Source organism: Thalia democratica, chromosome 5, assembly GCF_965202585.1.
Source record: "Thalia democratica chromosome 5, ktThaDemo2.hap1.1, whole genome shotgun sequence".
Classification (NCBI taxonomy): domain Eukaryota; kingdom Metazoa; phylum Chordata; class Thaliacea; order Salpida; family Salpidae; genus Thalia; species Thalia democratica.
The window spans coordinates 43,259,730-43,267,982 of record NC_139169.1 but is presented as its reverse complement, the minus strand read 5'-3'; positions in this window follow the sequence as shown (position 1 = coordinate 43,267,982).

Below are 8,253 nucleotides of genomic sequence, written 5' to 3'. Positions count from 1 at the left end.
GAGAATTTGAAAATTAAAATATCAACATTAGCCCAGTTTTTTAAAAGTATTAAACTAGTTTTATACTTCAGTCTAAAAAATTTAAAGTTGTAAAATGCAAATTTCATTACAAATTAACATGTCCAAAGAATAAGAACATATTCTACACAGAAGCACCAAAAAGACAATTCTTTTTACAAGTCAAAGTATATAAATATTAATCAAAAAGATTATTGTCTTTATTATATCAAAAAAAAAGTGCTTAATGTTAAAGTTTAAATAACTACTTAAAATAACTGTATTTGCTTTACAAGGAGAATTACTGACTTGAGAAGCAATTATTATTCACAAAGAACCACCATAACTAAACGTCCCAAATAAACTTTTAGATAAAGGAGACCAAAAAAAAAATTCACTGTAGTATAATAATTTTTTTGTAATTATTTTTAATATTTGTTGATATACTTAAATATTTACAAAACAAACTTTGTCGAGTATAAATTATTTCTACAATATTTAAAAAAAAATTAAAATTAAGTGTAAATTTATTGTACTACCTATATACTATACTTAAAGACTTTGAATGCTTTAGTTATTTTCTTTAAATTTTAAGGTAAAAGTGCTAAATAATTCAATTTGTAAGTCTTGTAAAATTATGAATAATTACAGCGACTTGTTTTCTACATAGTAAGTTATTTAAATTATAAGGTTGAGTTGGTCATATACTCTTTAAAAGTGATTATAACTATAAATTATGCTAATACATAAAAAGCATACCTGCTAATTATGCTTACAGCAAGTATATAAATGACAATATAAAATATAAAAAAAATTGTAGACATAAAAATGAAACTATGAGGGTATAAAAAATTTAGTGAATTTAAAACTTTTATACTACTGGAAACAGTTTATTAGTTGTAATAATTTATAATTAGCTAGGTCTTTTAACTAAAATGTTATTGTACAATAAAACTAAACATACAAGTAGTAAAAACTAAAACACCTACAAAAAATATTCTATACATTTTGTAGTTTAGTTGAATGAATGGTTTGAATAATTTTCAAAGATTTTAAAAACTCAAAACTCACACTTACAATATAGTAAGATATATATATATATATATAAAATAAGGTTAATGTTCAAACTTGAACACCTTCTACTGAGCCCACTTGAAGGGCTTTTAAATAATTTATCGAAATGACGATATTAAAAATGCTGGAACATATGTTTCATAAAGACAAAAAAGATTGTCTCTAATCTTCAGCCAGTTCATTAAAAAAAAATTAAAATCTTTGTTTACCAAAGTGCTTTTTATTTTTAATTTGAACTGGCTGAAGATTAGACACAATCTTTTTTGTCTTTATGAAACATATGTTCCAGCATTTTTAAAATTGTCATTTCAATAAATTATATATATATATATATACAAAATAAGGTTAATATTCAAACTTGAACACCTTCTACTGAGCCCACTTAAAGGGCTTTTAAATTGTTTTTGTTTTTTTGTAAACTTTTGCATCTTTGTTTACCAAAGTGCTTTTTATTTTAAATTTGAACTGGCTGAAGATTAGAGACAATCTTTTTTGTCTTTATGAATTATATATTCCAGCATTTTTAAAATCGTCATTTCAATAAATTATATATATACATTCACAATATAAAATAGTATATTATGTAACTATTTAAAAACTTGGTTAAGAAACCAAAGAAAACATCTGTCTCAATTCTTTAAAAATGTTCTATTTGAATAACAATTTAAAATACTTTTCAATCAATGAAAGATCTTTTACTCAGTGTTTTTATTTTAAAGAATTGAGAAAATTATTTTTAATTATTTATAACTACATTTATATTTATCAAACTAAAACTTGTTCAGTTCTTGTTTAAAAAAAGCAGACTACCTACTTTCTATTTATTGATGTAACTATTAAATAATAATTTCTTATGATATAACTTTTTTACTTATCTTTAAAACAAAATTAAAAAAGTTGACAATGAAAAATGTTTGTAAAATCTTCATTACAAACTTTTTAGAAAACCAACAAAATCTTAAAAATTAAATTATTTGTTTTATTTATATTTCAAAAAAATTATTTATGTATACAAAATATTTTCAAAGCCGATCCAGGACACAGTCAACTACTTTTTGTGATTTTTTTAGGGTTGCCACTCGTTTTTTCAAAAATTTTTCAAGGTTTTTCAAATTTCTTCCAAGCTTTTAAAAGTACACATTTTTGGGTCTATTTGTAGTTTAAAGTTAAATTTAAGGTAAGAAACTGTGTTGAATAGTATAAGAAGATTAAAAAGATACTGTACAGCTACTTAGAACGTGTATTTTAAGTAAAAAAATTTTTGGTGATGACAATTTTTTTTTTATCTATAAATATGATAAATTTTTTGAGTCAAACCGAAATTTTACTACTGAACATGTTAAAATTCTTAAAAATTCAAGGTTTTTTGTTCAAAATTTCAGGTTTTTCTAGGTTTTTTTCAAAGTTTCTTAAATTCCAGGTTTTTCCAGGTTATTTTTAGCTAAATTGTCAATTTCCAGGTTTTTCTAGGATTCCAGGTAAAGTGGCAACCCTGTTTTTTTAAGCTTTTATTGAAATAAGTAACTATTTAGAAGGCAACTACTATAATTTTTATTGCAATAATATTCTGATTACAGAAAAAAACTTCAGTAAATACTTAAATGTTTTATGTAAAAGCTTGTGTTGGTTTTGGCAAAAAAAAAGTTTTGACCCTATTTACCTTAACTTTACTCAACAGAAATAATTTTAACGACCTCAGTATTTGATTTAAAAAAATGTGTTCACTTAAAACAGGGTTTCCCAAGTTGAGCCAAGTGGCCCCTTGGGGACCATTACAGAAATTTAGGGGCCATGAGGTTATAAATTTAAACTTATAAAAAATGAAGAGCAAAAAAAAGGTCTTAAGCGTTTTTAATGGTAGTTTTGAAACTAATACAAGTCACCAGGCCATAATTTGAAACTTACATTAGATATTACAGAGTTGACAATGAAGAGCAAAATAAGGATCTTAGGCAGTTTCAATGGTAGTTTTTGAAAAATCTTGTTGGATAGGCCATAGCTTTTTTTTATTTCTTTAAACGGAGTTCTTTGGAAAAAGTTTAGAAGACCACTATTTAAAAGATACAGACAATTTAAATTATCTAAATTTTGAACAAAATCATAATATACTATCAAAAAAATGATAAATAACATTATGACTTTGAGTCTAAGCATAAGTCTCTATCACTACAATTAAAACATACCTTTGTAAAACTAATAGAAATGTATAGTATGTTTGTGACATTAAAATCTGTAGATTCTACAGCAGGGTTTCCCAAAGTAAGTCTGGGGCAATTTTAGTAAGTTTGGGGGGGGGGGGGCAATAATTAGTAAAGGGGTGAAAGGGAGGCAATTTTAAAACTTACACTAGCTAGATATTGTTCATTTGCAGATAAAGAGCAAAAAAAAAGGTCTTAGGTGTTTTAAATTGTAGTCTTGTTGGAGGGGGCAAAAGCCTTTTTAATTTCTTCAAAGGGGGCAATTTGAAAAAAAAGCTTGAGAAACCCTGTTCTACAGGAACCAATAATTGTTTAGCTCTCACTTGACACTAGCAATCTTTCAAAATAACTGATACTGTTTTACTTACCAACTTCTGAAACACTAGAGTAAAAAAAATCCACTTCTATCAGACAAAGTGTAATACTCTGTTTGTATTAATGGTCACCAAAACAATCAGTGTCTGCATGCCAGCGCTCTGTGTCTTAATCAGCAGTAAGCAAAATATAATAACTACTGCACTATGATTCTGCACAATGCAAACTTCTAATCAAAGGAAATTTAGAACGATATCTTCAATCTGAATTTTTGTTGAATAAACAAAAAACTTTTGTAACATCACAATAATTGTATGGACAGACTTCAAATTAGAAAGCTTTCTTTGAAAAGGGTCTTTAATAGTGTATTAAAACATTTTCTAAATTATAGTTTTTCAAAAAGTAAATTCTAATTCAAAATTGCATTTTAGCTGTACTACTACAAAATATGTGTATACACAAATGATAGGAACTACTTTTTTAGTTAATAATTTTAAAGCATTAAAATTTTTAATGTGCATCAATTGATTAAAAAAAATTATTTAACAAAAAGTAAAGTTCTAAAATACTTATAAAAGACTTTTTTTAGGTATAATCAGTCAAAAGATGATTTTTATTTTTTCAAATCTACAGTTTTCAAAGCTGTTAAAAAGTTTAAAGCAGTTTTAAGAACCAACTTCTCCGTCTTTAGTAAACTAAATAATATTTTCAAAAAAAGATAAAAAATATTTAAAAAAAACTACTATCAAGTAGTCACTCAGAACTTTTATAATCAATTTACTTAAATTATATAGTATAATTTATTATCTTTTAAATTACACTATGCCAACAAACATCCAATACCAAGTAAAAAAATAAAACAAAAATAAGCATATACAATTATTTTTACAGATTCAACAAAAAATCATACCTACAAGGAGTACTTAACAAGTGAATAGATTTATTTATTTTTTGCAATCACAAACATAAACAAAACAATGTTTCCTTTTTATTGGTAATAAGATCACATAAGACCAATAATTCACAAAAAATAGTTTTTCTTTTTATTAAAACAGTTTTTATTTTTATTTTGTAAGCAACAAGCACTAACAAGAAAAGTTAAAAATAGGCTTAATTATAGTAATTACAACTAAATTTTATTACAAATACTGATAACACAAGACAAATATTATACTAACCCAAAGGTATTTATGTCATAATTAATTAATTTTTATAATTGATAAAACTCAACACCTAAAACAAACATTATATTAAACTTACTACAGGGTTCCCACTAAAACTTCAAAAAAATTTATAGGGAAATCCTTAAAATATAGTAAATTTATAGAGAAATGAATTTAAAAAAAAACAATGAATTTTAAACTTTACAAACATATTTTTAAGGTACATAAAGTAAAATATGTCATTAACCAGTCTTAATAAGAAATTTATAAAAGTTCAAGGGTTTTTGAGCTCAACTTTAGTTAGATTAGCAAACTTTATGTATTTAATATAAATATGGAAAAGTTTTATTATGCCACGTAATTTCAGTTTTGTACTGAGATTGAAAGTATTTAGATTTAAAAAATAATTAAAAGTTTTTTACATTTTTTCACTACGCGGTGTTGCTGTTTTTGCTTTAAAACTTCAATCATCAACCAAATAAAGCGTAATTTATAGGAATTTCCACATATTTTTCAACTTTTTCTAGGGATTTATCAGAATATTGCAAACTTCTAGGGGGATTTATAGGGAAGTGGGAACCCTGTTACTAACTTTATATTGTTTTAAATATAATAAATATATAGATAAATCAAAAGTTTACATTTCATCTAATTATTTTTTCAAACACTCTTATAGTGTGAAATGTGTGACAAAGGGGAGTGAAGTATCATTAAGTACAGGCATTTCTTATACTTGTATGCTCTGTTTAAAAGTATTTTGGCAGATTTAACAAAAAAATTAAAGATTATATAAATTCAGGGTTTGTGGAGAATTTTTTTCATTTAGCCTGATTGAGCATGATATTTTTCAAAGTAAGGAATACCCCCTTTAATAGGAATATTTAAATATATGGAATAACTTACATAAGTTCAACGCTAATTTTAAGGGCATGGGTAAACACTTTTTTTTTTTAATTTGATCTTATTTCATATAGTTTTTACTAAGCTACAAGATGTTTTTTACAGATTTTTAAAATTCAAAATAAATTTTGAGATATAGCTGGTCAAAGTCGGAGGCAACAATAGGATCCTTATGGGAGGCGTAAACTAAAATGACAAATAACAACAAATCATTAAAAATCTATCTCCTCCTATATTTTTTAAGATAATTACCTCAAATTTTCAGGAAATGTTCCTTGTAATATTTAGAAAATTCTGTTAGAACAAAAAAAAATGTAGAAGATAGATTTTTAGTGAAATAGTCTACTTTTGTGGTTTTATTTGAGCCTCCAATAAGGAACCTATTGTTGCCTCTGACTTTGACCTACTATTTTGACCTACTAAATTCATTTTGAATTTTAAAAATCTGTAAAAAACATCTTGTAGCTTAGTAAAAACTAAACAAAATAAGATCAAATTTCAAAAAAAAGTGTTACCCCCCATACCCTTAAAATTAACTTTGAACTTATGGTAAGTTATTACATATATTTAAAAAATAAATACTGTTTGTGTGTAAAAGCTATTATCACATTTGAAATGTTTGTCTTAAAATTTGTTTTTTTAATAAGAAAATAGTTTTTTTTTTTTTACATATATAAAATTACTTTAATTTCAAATTTTTATATAAATTAAAATACATTTCATTAATTTAATATATGTAATAAATTTTGACAAACATAACTTCAGAGTTGAAATTTTTTATTTAAACAAATTAAAAAATATATGTATCAAACTTATTTTGATATTATATAGTGAAATTGAACATGCATAACTTTTATTATTTTCAACAAATTTTTCTACTGTGTAAATAATCTATTTAAAACCATTTACTATAGTTTGTCTAATAGTTAATAAAACATAAAATGCTTGTTTAAATATTTTGTCAGTGTTTCACAGTAAAAAAGCTTTAATAGTTTTACTGCTTATTGTTACAGCAGTTTTAAAGAATTGTAATCTTACAACAAAATATCACTAGTAACTATTAAAATTTGTAATTTAACTAAGATTAATGAGAGATTTGTTCTTCTTAAGCACTTATGCAGCTTACTTACATTAGGCATTTTAAAACCTGTTCAATGAAGGAGAAAGTGTGCATTATGGCGGCAACGTGCTAACAGAATTGCGCTGAAAATATTCTGGTCGATATTTTATTCGTTTTTTTTTTGGGGTTTAAAAAGTGAGTAAAAAGTTAGTAGGTTAATAATATAAGTTTATTGAACTCCAATCTAAAACACTAAAACTTAATAAGTTACATTTTTGAACTTTGGTTAAAACTGTTCACTTTTCAATAAAAGATACACAATTACGTTACGTATTTTACTAATTGTTTTAAGGTAGCAGTAGGTTTATTACTTTCTAACTCGTGCATACAAGCTAGGGAATTATTTAACAAAAAGATTTTTATTCATCAGACAACTTTTACTTAACAAAACGGCTATGACTATAAAGCTGTTTAATTTTATTATTAGTTGATTTTTAGAGTATGATTTTAAAGTTTAATTTTTGTTTATTTAGTTAATTTTCAATAAAAAAAATTACTTAAGTAAATACTTGGTAGTAGTATGTTTATACTTTATTGGTTTGGTATTCCTCTAACACATTTTGTTTTAATTTCAAAAGTGTTTAAAGTTGAATTTACTTTGCTAAATAAACTACTAAGTGTTTAAATTACCTATCTCAAAAACACTCAAGCAAATTTACAACAACTTGTAACCAGGTTTTGAGCTTAATTAGTTTTTAAGCTAAATTTTTTAAATCAGCAAAAAATATTACAGCGTTTTATTTTATAGCAAAGCCTTTTATTAATTAAAATTCAAATATAGATCAATCGTTTTATATTTAATAAAAAGAAAACAGTTACAAAGAGCTTCAACTTCTTACAAATTTATAGCTAACAAAAAGTATATTTCAAACAGATTATTAAGAGCTAGTATTTTTTTTTCGTTCATCCAAATACTCGTATTTTGGTACTATCATACCAATTTATTTATTTCAATGCTGCTAATTGCAGTATTACTGCTTAGCTCGAGTTTAATTGGGTAAAAATTTGTTCTGATAATGTTAAGTTTTTTTTTTTTCAAAATAACCATACAGTAGTAATTTTATTTTATTTTTTAGGAATAAGGGCAGCGATGAAAATTTTTGGATTAAATTGATAAAGGATAGGGATTTAAACACATAAAAAAACTTTCCAAAACACTACTACTTCAGCCGACCCTTTAACTATTTAAAAATAGTCAAGTATTATAGTTGAAACATGCATTACAAAAAAAAAACTACTTGAATAAGATCTAATTAGTTGTTATAAGTTAATAAATTCTAAAACTTTTGCTAACAATATTTTTTACATTTTATCATAACAAATGAAATAAATCTAAAAGCATCAAACCAAGTGATAACAAAAAACTTGTTATATTTTAAAGCAGTCTTAATTATTATATATTGATAAAAATTTGATTACAATAAAAAAAAAATTAAAATAAAGTATTATTTTTTAAAACAACGATTTTAATAATTTGTAGGTGGTG